The sequence below is a fragment of the Suncus etruscus genome, chromosome 5 (genome assembly GCF_024139225.1).
Source record: "Suncus etruscus isolate mSunEtr1 chromosome 5, mSunEtr1.pri.cur, whole genome shotgun sequence".
In the NCBI taxonomy this organism is placed as follows: Eukaryota; Metazoa; Chordata; class Mammalia; order Eulipotyphla; family Soricidae; genus Suncus; species Suncus etruscus.
In genome coordinates, this window is record NC_064852.1 from 61007545 (window position 1) to 61021836 (window position 14292).

Genomic DNA, 14292 nt, shown 5'->3' on the forward strand with positions numbered 1-14292 from the left:
AGTTGCCGTGCTCCTCTGGCTCCACCCTTTCTGTGCTTGTAAACTCATCTCCAGGGAATGCTCCAGATGAAGCCGAGCCATCCTCAGATGAGCCACAAATCGGATGAATTCAGGCCAAAAATGGAGCACAGCACAGAAGACAGGCAGATACGGGTGCTGGCACCTGAGTTCCAGCAGAGTTCAGCCTCCAGCACAGTTATTAGTATGACTTTTTCTTCTTGTTTCAATGGCGTTCTTTCCTTAGAAAGAGCACACAGCCACGTAGCAAAGGGAAGCCCCCGTGCTCTGCTGGAGCCTCTTTTTGGCCCACTCCCAAGAGGTTCAAGTGACAGGACAGGAGACAGACACACACAGGCAGGCAGCACTCACAATTTCTCATGTCTGGGCCCCACTGGGCAGGCTTAGTTTTGAAGATTTTCCCAGCCTGATTTCACAAACAGGGGACCTGACTTCTGCAAAGTATTACTTATAGCCGGTTTTCACTTTGTGAAGCAGTTCTTTGGTGTGCCCGCGCTTGAATGAGCCTCTGGGAGAGCAAGTTTTTTGGAGCCTCTTTTGGGCCCACTCCCAAGAGGTTCAAGCAACAGTACAGGAGACAGACACATACAGGCAGCACTCACAATTTCTCATGGTTGCGCCCCACTGGACAGGCATAATTTCATAGATTTTCCCAGCCTCTCTACTATTTTTTAATATAGGACAATATCTAATAAAAATATATATATAAATACAATCTGGGATATTTAGTTTATATTTTAAGTGTATAAAAAGAATTACACTTGTTAAGAAATTAATAAAATAATTTTTAGAATATCTTCACATTGACATTGTTTAAAATTTATAGAACTTAATGAAAATGAAAATAAAGTCTATTTTTATTATTTTATTATAATACTTGGCAAGCAATGCATTATTTTACAACCTCTAGTTTGGTAGATATTATCACATTATCTCCCTATATATTTGGAACTTGGTGAGTTGTTCCAAATTATAGAAAATATAGTAACTAGCATATATATTTTATATATTTTATAAAGTTTAATTTTTAGAAAAATATATATTTCATCTGACAACTATGGACATGTTTACAAATAGAAAACTATTAACCTATATTTTTAGGTAATAGGCAATCATAACAATATATTTTTTCCAATGTACCATATCTTGAGGATCTTTAGAAAACTACAAGTTTTTTAGAAAACTACAAGTTTTCTTTAGAAAACTACAAGTTTTCTTTAGAAAACTACAAGTTTGGGGATCCTTAGAAAACTACAACTTAGACATTAATACAATTGCTTAGCATACTTTGAGGGTTGCAAACTATTTACATTAACTTAAATTTCTTAATTAATTTCATGTGAACCATATAATTAGGATCTATGAGCTGACCTAGTGCTTAGTAGGTGCTCAGGAAATTGTATGTGAAGAAAGTGCTATGTACACTTGAAGGTAAATTATAAAAAGTGCCAGGTACACTTGAAGGGGCCAGAGGTATAGCATGGAGGTAGTTCATTTGCCTTGCATGCAGAAGGACAGTTGTTCGAATCCCGGCATCCCATATGGTCCTCCAAGCCTTCCAGGAGCAATTTATGATCATCAAGCCAGGAGTAACCCCTGAGCACTGCCAAGTGTGATGGACCACCCCCCCGAGAAAGTGATTAAGGAAGTTTCACTGCATCAAAGCATGAAAATAAAAATATTTTAAAGATATTGAAATTACTAGAATGATACTTATCAGTTACTATATTTCAAACACTTTTAAGGGGTTTAAATATTTTTATAATATAGATAGATGTATGTATTTTTACTATTGCAACCACTTTACTAATGTGACCCAGATGCACACAATGGATGAAGAACTAGCTCAAAACTACAGCACTAGTCATAGAGATAGAAGTGAACCCAAATATTTTCAAAGCCCTATTACTTTTCAGGAACATTAGGTGTGCTGCTGTCCATTTCAACGCTCCTTGAGCCACTTCAAATGTATGAGATCAATGGATTTTGCAGAAGCATAATTTGAACCAGCTTACAGCAATATCCATCTAAGAAAGCAATTAGTATATGAAGCAAACTATGGAAAATAAAATATTAAAATATTTTAAAGTAACTTTAAATGTTTTATTTCATTATGACAGTAGAAAAATCTTTAATTGGATGTTTTAAATGTTTTATTTATGGGGTTGGAGACATGACACTGAAAAAAATCAACTACTAAAGAGAATTAAAAAACCACAAAATTATGCTAACTGCTTTTTAAAAAATAATATCTTTATTTAAGCACCATGATTACAAACATGTTTGTAGTTGAGTTTCAATTATAAAAAAAGAATACCTCTCTTCACAGTGCAACCTTCCCACCACCAATGCATCCATCTACTCCTCCTCAACCCACTGCCTGTTTTCGAGACAAGAATTCTATTTTTCTGATTTACTACCAGTGTTATGGTAGTTGTTAGTGTAGTTATTTCTAACTGCATTCAATACTCTTTATAGTAAGTTTCATTATGTGGGTCAGTCCTTCCAGCCCTCATCTCTATTGTCTCTGGGTATTATTATTATTACAATACTGGCTTTTATATTTAAGTCCCAAAGATGAATGAGACTATTATGTCTCTATCAATATCCCTCTGACATATTTCAATCAGCATAATAATAATTTCCATGTCAACCCATGACTTTGTTTTTTCCAGAAGCCTGCATAGAATTACATTGAGTATTTTTGTTTTGTTTTGTTTTTGTTTTTTTTGGGCCACACCTGGTGATGCTCAGGAGTTACCACTGCAGCTTCTGTGGTCAGAAATCACTGTTGCTTAGGGGACCATATGGGACATTGGGGAATCAAACCTTGGCCCATCCTAGGTCAGCCACGTGCAAGGTAAATGCCCTACCACTGCACTACCCCACTGGCCCCAGTTCCACGGTTTTTTAGCCACTCATTTGATGTCTAGCAGCTGGATTATTTCCATAGTCTGGCTATTGGAAATAGTGCTTCAATGAACATAGGTGTACAGCAGGCATTTTTGTATTGCGTTTTTGTGTTTCTACAGTATATCTACTAGAGTGATATAGTTGGATAAACTGGGAGCTCGATTTCCAGTTTTTTGAGGAATCTCCATATTGTTTTCCAGAAAGGCTGGACTAGATGGTATTCCCACCAGCAGTGAATGAGAGTTCCTTTCTCCCCACATCTCTGCTAGCAGGGATTGCTCGTTTTTGTTTTTGTTTTGTGATGTGTGCCAGTCTCTGCAGCATCAGATGTTACCTCATTGTTTTCATTTGCAACACACTAATGATTAGTGACATGGAGCTCTTTTTCATGTATCTTTTGGTTATTTGCATTTCTTCTTCGAGGAAGTGTCTATTAATTTATTCTCCCCATTTTTGATGGGGTAAGATGTTTTTATTTTATTTTATTTTTTTTTTTAATTTTTTTTTTATTTAAACACCTTGATTACATACATGATTGTGTTTGGGTTTCAGTCATAAAAGGAACACCACCCATCACCAGTGCAACATTCCCATCACCCAAGTCCCAAATCACCCTCCTCCCCACCCAACCCCCGCCTGTACCCTAAACAGGCTCTACATTTCCCTCATACATTCTCAATATTAGGACAGTTCAAAATGTAGTTATTTCTCTAACTAAACTCATCACTCTTTGTGGTGAGCTTCCTGAGGTGAGCTGGAACTTCCAGCTCTTTTCTCTTTTGTGTCTGAAAATTATTATTACAAGGGTGTCTTTCATTTTTCTTAAAACCCATAGATGAGTGAGACCATTCTGCGTTTTTCTCTCTCTCTCTGACTTATTTCACTCAGCATAATAGATTCCATGTACATCCATGTATAGGAAAATTTCATGACTTCATCTCTCCTGACAGCTGCATAATATTCCATTGTGTATATGTACCACAGTTTCTTTAGCCATTCATCTGTTGAAGGGCATCTTGGTTGTTTCCAGAGTCTTGCTATGGTAAATAGAGCTGCAATGAATATAGGTGTAAGGAAGGGGTTTTTGTATTGTATTTTTGTGTTCCTAGGGTATATTCCTAGGAGTGGTATAGCTGGATCGTATGGGAGCTCGATTTCCAGTTTTTGGAGGAATCTCCATATCGCTTTCCATAAAGGTTGAACTAGACAGCATTCCCACCAGCAGTGGATAAGAGTTCCTTTCTCTCCACATCCCCGCCAACACTGTTTATTCTCATTCTTTGTGATGTGTGCCATTCTCTGGGGTGTGAGGTGGTATCTCATCGTTGTTTTGATTTGCATCTCCCTGATGATTAGTGATGTGGAACATTTTTTCATGTGTCTTTTGGCCATGCGTATTTCTTCTTTGTCAAAGTGTCTGTTCATTTCTTCTCCCCATTTTTTGATGGGGTTAGATGTTTTTTTCTTGTAAAGTTCTGTCAGTGCCTTGTATATTTTGGAGATTAGCCCCTTATCTGATGGGTATTGGGTGAATAGTTTCTCCCACTCAGTGGGTGGCTCTTGTATCCTGGGCACTATTTCCTTTGAGGTGCAGAAGCTTCTCAGTTTAATATATTCCCATCTGTTAATCTCTGCTTTCACTTGCTTGGAGAGTGCAGTTTCCTCCTTGAAGATGCCTGTAATGTCCTGTAGTGTTTTGCCTATGTGCTGTTCTATATATCTTATGGTTTTGGGGCTGATATCGAGGTCTTTAATCCATTTGGATTTTACCTTTGTACATGATGTTAGCTGGGGGTCTAAGTTTAATTTTTTGCAAGTGGCTATCCAATTGTGCCAACACCACTTGTTGAAGAGGCTTTCCCTGCTCCATTTAGGATTTCCTGCTCCTTTATCAAAAATTAGATGGTTGTACGTCTGGGGAACATTTTCTGAGTATTCAAGCCTATTCCACTGATCTGAGGACCTATCCTTATTCCAATACCATGCTGTTTTGATAACTGTTGCTTTGTAGTACAGTTTAAAGTTGGGAAAAGTAATTCCTCCCATATTCTTTTTCCCAATGATTGCTTTAGCTATTCGAGGGTGTTTATTGTTCCAAATGAATTTCAAAAGTGTCTTATCCACTTCTTTGAAGAATGTCATGGGTATCTTTAGAGGGATGGCATTAAATCTGTATAATGCCTTGGGGAGTATTGACATTTTGATGATGTTAATCCTGCCAATCCATGAGCAGGGTATGTGTTTCCATTTCCGTGTGTCCTCTCTTATTTCTTGGAGCAGAGTTTTATAGTTTTCTTTGTATAGGTCCTTCACATATTTAGTCAAGTTGATTCCAAGATATTTGAGTTTGTGTGGTACTATTGTGAATGGGGTTGTTTTCTTAATGTCCATTTCTTCTTTATTACTGTTGGTGTATAGAAAGGCCATTGATTTTTGTGTGTTAATTTTGTAGCCTGCCACCTTGCTATATGAGTCTATTGTTTCTAGAAGCTTTTTGATAGAGTCTTTAGGGTTTTCTAAGTAGAGTATCATGTCATCTGCAAACAGTGAGAGCTTGACTTCTTCCTTTCCTATCTGGATTCCCTTGATATCCTTTTCTTGCCTAATCGCTATAGCAAGTACTTCCAGTGCTATGTTGAATAGGAGTGGTGAGAGAGGACAGCCTTGTCTTGTGCCAGAATTTAGAGGGAAGGCTTTCAGTTTTTCTCCATTGAGGATAATATTTGCCACTGGCTTGTGGTAGATGGCCTTCACTATATTGAGAAAGGTTCCCTCCATTCCCATCTTGCTGAGAGTTTTGATCAAGAATGGGTGTTGGACCTTATCAAATGCTTTCTCTGCATCTATTGATATGATCATGTGGTTTTTATTTTTCTTGTTATTGATGTTGTGTATTATGTTGATAGATTTACGGATGTTAAACCAGCCTTGCATTCCTGGGATGAAACCTACTTGATCGTAGTGGATGATCTTCTTAATGAGGCATTGAATCCTATTTGCCAGGATTTTGTTGAGGATCTTTGCATCTGCATTCATCAGTGATATTGGTCTGTAATTTTCTTTTTTGGTAGCGTCTCTGTCTGGTTTAGGTATCAAGGTGATGTTGGCTTCATAAAAGCTATTTGGAAGTGTTTCTGTTTGTTCAATTTCATGAAAGAGTCTTGCCAAGATTGGCAGTAGTTCCTCTTGGAAAGTTTGATAGAATTCATTAGTGAATCCATCTGGACCTGGGCTTTTGTTTTTCGGCAGACATTTGATTACTGTTTTAATTTCATCAATGGTGATGGGGGTGTTTAGATATGCTACATCCTCTTCCTTCAACCGTGGAAGATTATAAGAGTCCAAGAATTTATCCATTTCTTCCAGGTTCTCATTTTTAGTGGCGTAGAGTTTTTCAAAGTAGTTTCTGATTACCCTTTGAATCTCTGTCATATCAGTAGTGATCTCTCCTTTTTCATTCCTGATACGAGTTATCAAGTTTCTCTCTCTCTCTTTCTTTGTTAGGTTTGCCAGTGGTCTATCAATCTTGTTTATTTTTTCAAAGAACCAACTTCTGCTTTCGTTGATCTTTCGGATTGTTTTTTGAGTTTCCACTTCGTTGATTTCTGCTCTCAGCTTTGTTATTTCCTTCTGTCTTCCTGTTCTTGGGTCCTTTTGTTGAGCATTTTCTAGTTCTATTAGCTGTGTCATTAAGCTACTCAGGTAAGCTCCTTCTTCCTTCCTGATGTGTGCTTGCAAAGCTATAAATTTTCCTCTCAGTACTGCTTTTGCTGTGTCCCATAAGTTCTGAGAGTTTGTGTCTTTATTGTCATTTGTTTCCAGGAACCTTTTTATTTCCTCCTTGATTTCATCTCGGACCCACTGGTTATTGAGCATGAGGCTGTTTAACTTCCAGGTGTTAAAGTGTTTCTTCTGAGTCCCTTTGGAGTTCACAAATAATTTCAGAGCCTTGTGGTCAGCGAAGGTAGTCTGCAAAATTTCTATCCTCTTGATCTTATGGAGGTATGTTTTATGTGCCAGCATGTAGTCTATCCTGGAGAATGTCCCATGTACATTGGAGAAGAATGTGTATCCAGGTTTCTGGGGATGGAGTGTCCTATATATATCCACTAGGCCTCTTTCTTCCATTTCTCTCCTCAGGTCTAGTATATTCTTGTTGGGTTTCAGTCTGGTTGACCTGTCCAGTGTTGACAAAGCCGTGTTTAGGTCCCCCACAATTATTGTGTTGTTGTTGATATTATTTTTCAGATTTGTCAGCAGTTGTATTAAATATTTTGCTGGCCCCTCATTCGGTGCATATATGTTTAGGAGAGTGAATTCTTCCTGCTCTACGTACCCCTTGATTAATATAAAATGTCCGTCTTTGTCCCTTACAACCTTCCTGAGTATAAAGTTTGCATTATCTGATATTAGTATGGCCACTCCAGCTTTTTTATGGGTGTTGTTTGCTTGGATAACTTTTCTCCAGCCTTTTATTTTGAGTCTATGTTTGTTCTGACTATTCAGGTGCGTTTCTTGTAGGCAGCAGAAGGTTGGATTGAGTTTTTTGATCCATTTAGCCACTCTGTGTCTCTTAACTGGTGCATTTAGTCCATTGACGTTGAGAGAAAGAATTGTCCTGGGATTTAACGCCATCTTTATTTCAAAATTTGGTGTGTCTTTTGGGTAGTCTTGTCTTAGATTAGGTCTTTCAGTTTTTCTCTTAAGACTGGTTTTGTGTCTGTGAAGTTTCTGAGCTGTTTTTTGTCTGTGAAACCATGTATTCTTCCATCAAACCGGAAAGTGAGTTTTGCTGGGTATAGTATTCTGGGTGAAGCATTCATTTCATTCAGTCTTGTCACAATATCCCACCACTGCTTTCTGGCATTGAGCGTTTCTGGTGACAGGTCTGCTGTAAATCTCAGGGAAGCTTGCTTGAACATGATTTCCCCTTTTGATCTTGCTGTTTTCAGAATTCTGTCTCTATCTGTGGGATTTGTCATTGTGACTAGGATGTGTCTTGGGGTGGTTTTTCTGGGGTCTCTTTTGGTTGGTACTCTTCGGGCATGCAGGATTTGATCACATATATTCTTTAGCTCTGGAAGTTTCTCTTTAATGATGTTCTTGACCATTGATTCTTCCTGGAAATTTTCTTCCTGGGTCTCTGGGACTCCAATGATTCTTAAGTTGTTTCTGTTGATCTTATCATAGACTTCTATTTTCGTCTGTTCCCATTCTTTGACTAATTTTTCCATTGTCTGCTCATTTGCTTTAAGTTTTTTGTCCAATCTCTCCTGCTGTATGGAATTGTTATGTATCTCATCTTCCACAGCACCAAGTCTATTCTCAGCTTCTGATACCCTGTCCCATAGCTTATCCATTTTGTCATTCACTTCGTTTACTGAGTTTTTCAGGCCTGTTAGTTGACATGTTATTTCAGTTTGGAGTTTTGTCATTTCTGCCTTCATATTTTCTTGGTTCTTATTAGTGTTCTGTTCAACTCGATCCATGGTTTCTTGGAGTCTGTTGAGCACCTTCCATATTGCTAGTCTGAAGTCCTTATCTGAGAGGTTGATTAGTTGTTCAGTCATTATCTGGTCCTCAGAATTGTCATCTTCATTCTCTATGTCTGATGCTGGCCTGCGCTGTTTCCCCATTGTCACATTTGTATTGTGGGTTTTTCTACGTGTTGTAGTGGTATTCATTGTCTATATGATGTAGGCAGCACACTCCTCTGGCTCCTCCCTTTCTGGATGGGCTGACTTGCCTCTAAGGGAGGGGAGTCCTCCGTGGATGAAGCCTCACACTGGGTCAAATCTTAGGCCCGAGCATGTAACAGAGAAGACAGTCCAGAGAGAAATGTTTGCTTCTGTGATATAGCGCCGTTCTTAGTGTGATTTTTCCTTCTTGTTGCAATGGAGTTCTTTCCTTAGAAAGAGTGCACAGCCGCGTAGCGAAGCGGAGCGGCCGTGCTCCTCTGAGCCTCTTTTTGCCCCACTCGCAAGAGTTTCACGCAAGAGGACAGTAGACAGACATAGACAGGTCACACTCACAGTCTTTCACAGCTGAGCCCCACTGGGCCGGTGTACTTTCGCGGATTTTCCCCGCCTGGTGTCACACACAGGGAGCCAGCTTTTGCAAAGGATAGCCGGTTTTTATGCTCTGAAGTCCCTCCCTGAAAATGGCGTCTGGGCGAGCGAGGTTTCTGGAGGCTCTTTTTGCCCCACTCGCAAGAGTTTCACGCAAGAGGACAGTAGACAGACATAGACAGGTCACACTCACAGTCTTTCACAGCTGAGCCCCACTGGGCCGGTGTACTTTCGCGGATTTTCCCCGCCTGGTGTCACACACAGGGAGCCAGCTTTTGCAAAGGATAGCCGGTTTTTATGCTCTGAAGTCCCTCCCTGAAAATGGCGTCTGGGCGAGCGAGGTTTCTGGAGGCTCTTTTTGCCCCACTCGCAAGAGTTTCACGCAAGAGGACAGTAGACAGACATAGACAGGTCACACTCACAGTCTTTCACAGCTGAGCCCCACTGGGCCGGTGTACTTTCGCGGATTTTCCCCGCCTGGTGTCACACACAGGGAGCCAGCTTTTGCAAAGGATAGCCGGTTTTTATGCTCTGAAGTCCCTCCCTGAAAATGGCGTCTGGGCGAGCGAGGTTTCTGGAGGCTCTTTTTGCCCCACTCGCAAGAGTTTCACGCAAGAGGACAGTAGACAGACATAGACAGGTCACACTCACAGTCTTTCACAGCTGAGCCCCACTGGGCCGGTGTACTTTCGCGGATTTTCCCCGCCTGGTGTCACACACAGGGAGCCAGCTTTTGCAAAGGATAGCCGGTTTTTATGCTCTGAAGTCCCTCCCTGAAAATGGCGTCTGGGCGAGCGAGGTTTCTGGAGGCTCTTTTTGCCCCACTCGCAAGAGTTTCACGCAAGAGGACAGTAGACAGACATAGACAGGTCACACTCACAGTCTTTCACAGCTGAGCCCCACTGGGCCGGTGTACTTTCGTGGATTTTCCCCGCCTGGTGTCACACACAGGGAGCCAGCTTTTGCAAAGGATAGCCGGTTTTTATGCTCTGAAGTCCCTCCCTGAAAATGGCGTCTGGGCGAGCGAGGTTTCTGGAGGCTCTTTTTGCCCCACTCGCAAGAGTTTCACGCAAGAGGACAGTAGACAGACATAGACAGGTCACACTCACAGTCTTTCACAGCTGAGCCCCATTGGGCCGGTGTACTTTCGCGGATTTTCCCCGCCTGGTGTCACACACAGGGAGCCAGCTTTTGCAAAGGATAGCCGGTTTTTATGCTCTGAAGTCCCTCCCTGAAAATGGCGTCTGGGCGAGCGAGGTTTCTGGAGGCTCTTTTTGCCCCACTCGCAAGAGTTTCACGCAAGAGGACAGTAGACAGACATAGACAGGTCACACTCACAGTCTTTCACAGCTGAGCCCCACTGGGCCGGTGTACTTTCGCGGATTTTCCCCGCCTGGTGTCACACACAGGGAGCCCGTTTTTATTTGTTAACTTCTGTCAGTAATTTGTATATTTTAGATATCAGCCTCTTATTGGATGAGCATTGGGTGAATAGTTTCTCCCATTCTGTGGTTGGCTTTTGTATCCTAGTGATTGTTTCCTTTGAGGGGCAGAAGCTTCTCAGTTTGATATAGTCCCATTTGTTTGTCCCTGCTTCCACTTGTTTGGATAGTGCTGATACCTCCTTGACGATGCCTTTAGTAACAATGTCAAGGAGTGTTTTATCTATGTGTTGCTTTATATACCATATGATTTCGGGTCTGATATCAAGTTGATTAATCCATTTGGATTTGACATTTGTACATGGTAAAGTTGGAGGTCCTAGATTGCTTTTTTGCATGTGGCTGACCAGTTGTCCCAAAACCACTTGTTGAAGTGGCTTTCCTTGCTCCATTTTGCATTTACTGCCCCTTTAATAAAGAGCAATTAATTTTATGTTTGGAAAACATTTTCTGAATACTCAAGTGTATTCCATTAATTTGAGTGTCTGTCTTTATTCCAATATCATGCTGCTTTAATAACTATTGCTTTGTACTACAATTTAAAACTGTAGAAAATGATGTCTTCCGTCTTCATTTTCTAAATGGTTGCTTTAGCTTTGTGGGTGTTTATTGTTCCAAGTTAATTTCAGAAGTGTTTGATCCACTTCTTTGAAGAATGTCATGAATATCCTTACAAGAATTGCATTAAATCTGTACGATACTTTGGGTAGTATTGGCATTTTAATTATGTTAATCCTCCCAACCCATAAACAAGGTATGCATCTTCATTTCCTTGTGTACTCTTTTATTTTTTGAAGCAGAGCTTTGTAATTTTCTTTGTATAAGTCCTTTGCCTCTTTAAGTTGACTTTAAGGTATTTGAGTTTCTGTTGAACTAATGTGAATGGGGTTGTTTTGTTATGTCCATTTCTTTTCTATCATTATTTGTGTACAATGAGCCATTAATTTTTGCATATTAATTTTGTAGCCTGCCACTTTGCTATAGGAATCTATTGTTTCTCCAAGCTTTCTGGTAGAGTCTTTAGAGTTTTCTATGTATAGTATCATGTCATCTCACACTGATAGCTCCACTTCTTCCTTTACTATTTGGATGCCCTTGATATCTTTTTCTTTCCTAATTGCTATAGCAAGTACTTCCATTACTAAATAGAAGTTAAATAGAAGTGGTGAGAGGGGGCAACCGTGTCTTTTATCAGATTTTAGAGAAAAGGCTTTTAGTTTATCTTCATTATATATAATATTTGCCATTGACTTGTGGTAAATGGCCTTGACTACATTGAGAAGAGTTTGTTCCATTCTCATCTTGTTGAGAGTGTTCATTATGAACAGGTGTTGAATCTTATCAATACTTTATCTTTATTTGTTGATAAGGTCATATGATTTTTTGTTGATTTAGTGTATTATGTTGATTAATTGGCATATGTTAAAACATCTATGTATGTCTAGAATGAAGCACAGTGTATGACCATCTTGATGAGGTGTTTGATCATATTTGCTAGAATGTTGTTGAGGATCTTTGCATCTGTGTTCATCAGGGATATTGGTATGTAGTTTTCCTTTTATTCAGCATCTGGAATCAGGATGATATTTAGCTTCATAAAAACTATTGTGAGTATTTCAGTTTCTTCAGTTTCCTGGGAGAACCAAAAATGGATTTGTAATAGGTCTTCTTGAAAGATTTGAAAAAATTAGTTAGTGAATCCATCTGTGCTTAGGCTTTGCTTCTGTGAAAACTTTTTATTATCATTTTAATTTTTCAATAGTGAATGGTCTGTTAAGATATGCTAGATCATCATTCAACTATAACTATAACTGGAAGATTATGAGTCCAAAAATTTATCCATTTCTTCCAGGTTCTCTTGTTTTGTGATATGTAGTTTCTCAAAGTAGCCTCTGATTACCCTTTAGTATCTGTAGTGATATCTCCTTTCCATTTCTAATTCACTTTATTAAGTTTCTTTTCCTTTCTTTGTGAGTTTTGCTAATAATTTATCTATCTTGTTAATTTTTTCAAAGAACAAACTTTTGCTTTTATTTATCTATTGGATTAATTTTTTGATTTCCAAATCATTGATATCTGCTCTAAGTTTTATTTCCTTCTGCCTACCTATTTTTTGTTTCATTTTGTTGATCACATTCTAATTTTATAAGTTGGGTCATTAGGTTATTTATGTAGGTCCCTTCTTCTTTAATGTATGCTTCTAAAGGTATATGTTTTACTCTTAGTACTGCCTTTGCCTTGTCACAAAAATTTTGATAATTTGTGTCTATGTTTTCATTTGTTTCCAGGATTCCTTTGATTTCTTCTTTGATTTTATCTCTGACCCACTGGTTGTTCAGTAGTGAGATGATCAATATCCAGGTGTTAATGTTTGGTGTTAATGTTTTTCTTCTGTGCCTTTTTTTAGCTCACTTCTAAATTCAGTGCATTATGATCTGAGAAGGTAGTTTATACAATTTATATCCTCTTGTTTTTATGGAAATATGTTTTTTGGGCCAGAATGTAGTCTATCCTGGAGAATGACCCATAGTTTCAGTAGAAGATTGTGTATCCATTTTTTTGGGGGGGTGGAGGACCATATATATATCTTCTAGGCTACTTTTCTAAATTTCTTCTTTTAGAGCTAGTATATTATTTTAGGTTTTATGCTGATTGACCTACAAAGGGGTGACAGGGCAATGTTACTATTATTTTGTTGCTATTGATGTCTTCTTTCAGATTTGTCAACAATATTTTAAAATATTTTATGGTCTCTATTGACTGCTTATATGTTTAGGAGTATGATTTCTTCCTGTTGTGCATGTGCCTTAATTATTACAAAATGTACATCTTTGCTTCTTATAACTATTTTAATTCTAAAGTTTGTGTCATCTGATATTAATATGGCCACTTTAGTTATTTTTTAAGGGAGTTGTTTGCTTGAATGACTGTTGTCCAACCTTTTATTTTGAGTCAATGTTTGTTCTGAGTATTCAGATGTCTTTCTTGTAGGGAGCAGAATGTTGGACTAAGATTTTTGATCCGTTTTGCCACTCTGCTTTTCTTAACTGGTGCATTTAGTCCATTGAGGTCAAGATACATAATTATTATGGGATTTATATAAGACTCTGATGTGTCTGTTGGTCTGTTTTGTCTTAAAGTAGACATTTCAGTTTTCATTTAAGGCTGGTTTTGAATTTGTAACGTTTCTGAGCTCTTACTTAAACATGAAGTTATGTTTACTTCCTTCAAACCTAAATATGAGACTGTGTGCAATATTCTAGGGGAAGTATTCATTTTATTGAGTTTTGTCACTATATCCCACCACTAATTTCTGGACTGGAAAGATTCTTGTGACAGGTCTGCTGTAAATCTCAAAAATGATCCTCAGAATGCAATTCCCCTTTTTGATCTTGTTGCTTTCAGTATTCTATCCCTATTTGTGAGATTTGATATTGTGTCTAAGATGTGGCTTGGGGTGCTTTTATTTGGGTTTCTTTTAGCTGGTACTCCTCTAGCATGCAGGATTTGGTTGCATGCACTCTTTAGCTCTGTTAGTTTCTCTGTAATGATGTCCTTGACTGTTGCTTCTTCTTGGGGATTTTCTTCCTGTGTCTCTGGGACTTCAATGATTCTTATGTTGTTTCTGTTGAGTTTATCACAGACTTCTATTTTTGTCTGTTCATTTTATTTGAGAAGTTTTCCCATTGTCTGATCATTTGCTTTAAGGCTATATTCAATCTCTTCTGTTGCATGGAGCTGTTATGCATCTCATCTTCCAGCTCACTGATTCTGTCCTCAGCTGCTCTTTCACTGTTGGAGGATTTTTCATTCTCCCTATAAAGTTTTCAGTCCTGTTTTTTTTTTTTTTC

At 38.8% G+C, this 14292-nt stretch overlaps 1 long non-coding RNA gene across 1 annotated transcript in view; it reads left to right on the forward strand.

Moving 5' to 3' along the window:
- Window positions 1–2835: 2835 nt before the first annotated feature.
- Window positions 2836–14292, forward strand: part of LOC126008889 (uncharacterized) — a 681047-nt gene continuing 669590 nt past the window's right edge. Inside the window, exon 1 of the long non-coding RNA XR_007495871.1 lies at window positions 2836–2878. This is a non-coding gene — a long non-coding RNA (uncharacterized LOC126008889). The remainder of the gene's footprint in view (window positions 2879–14292) is intronic.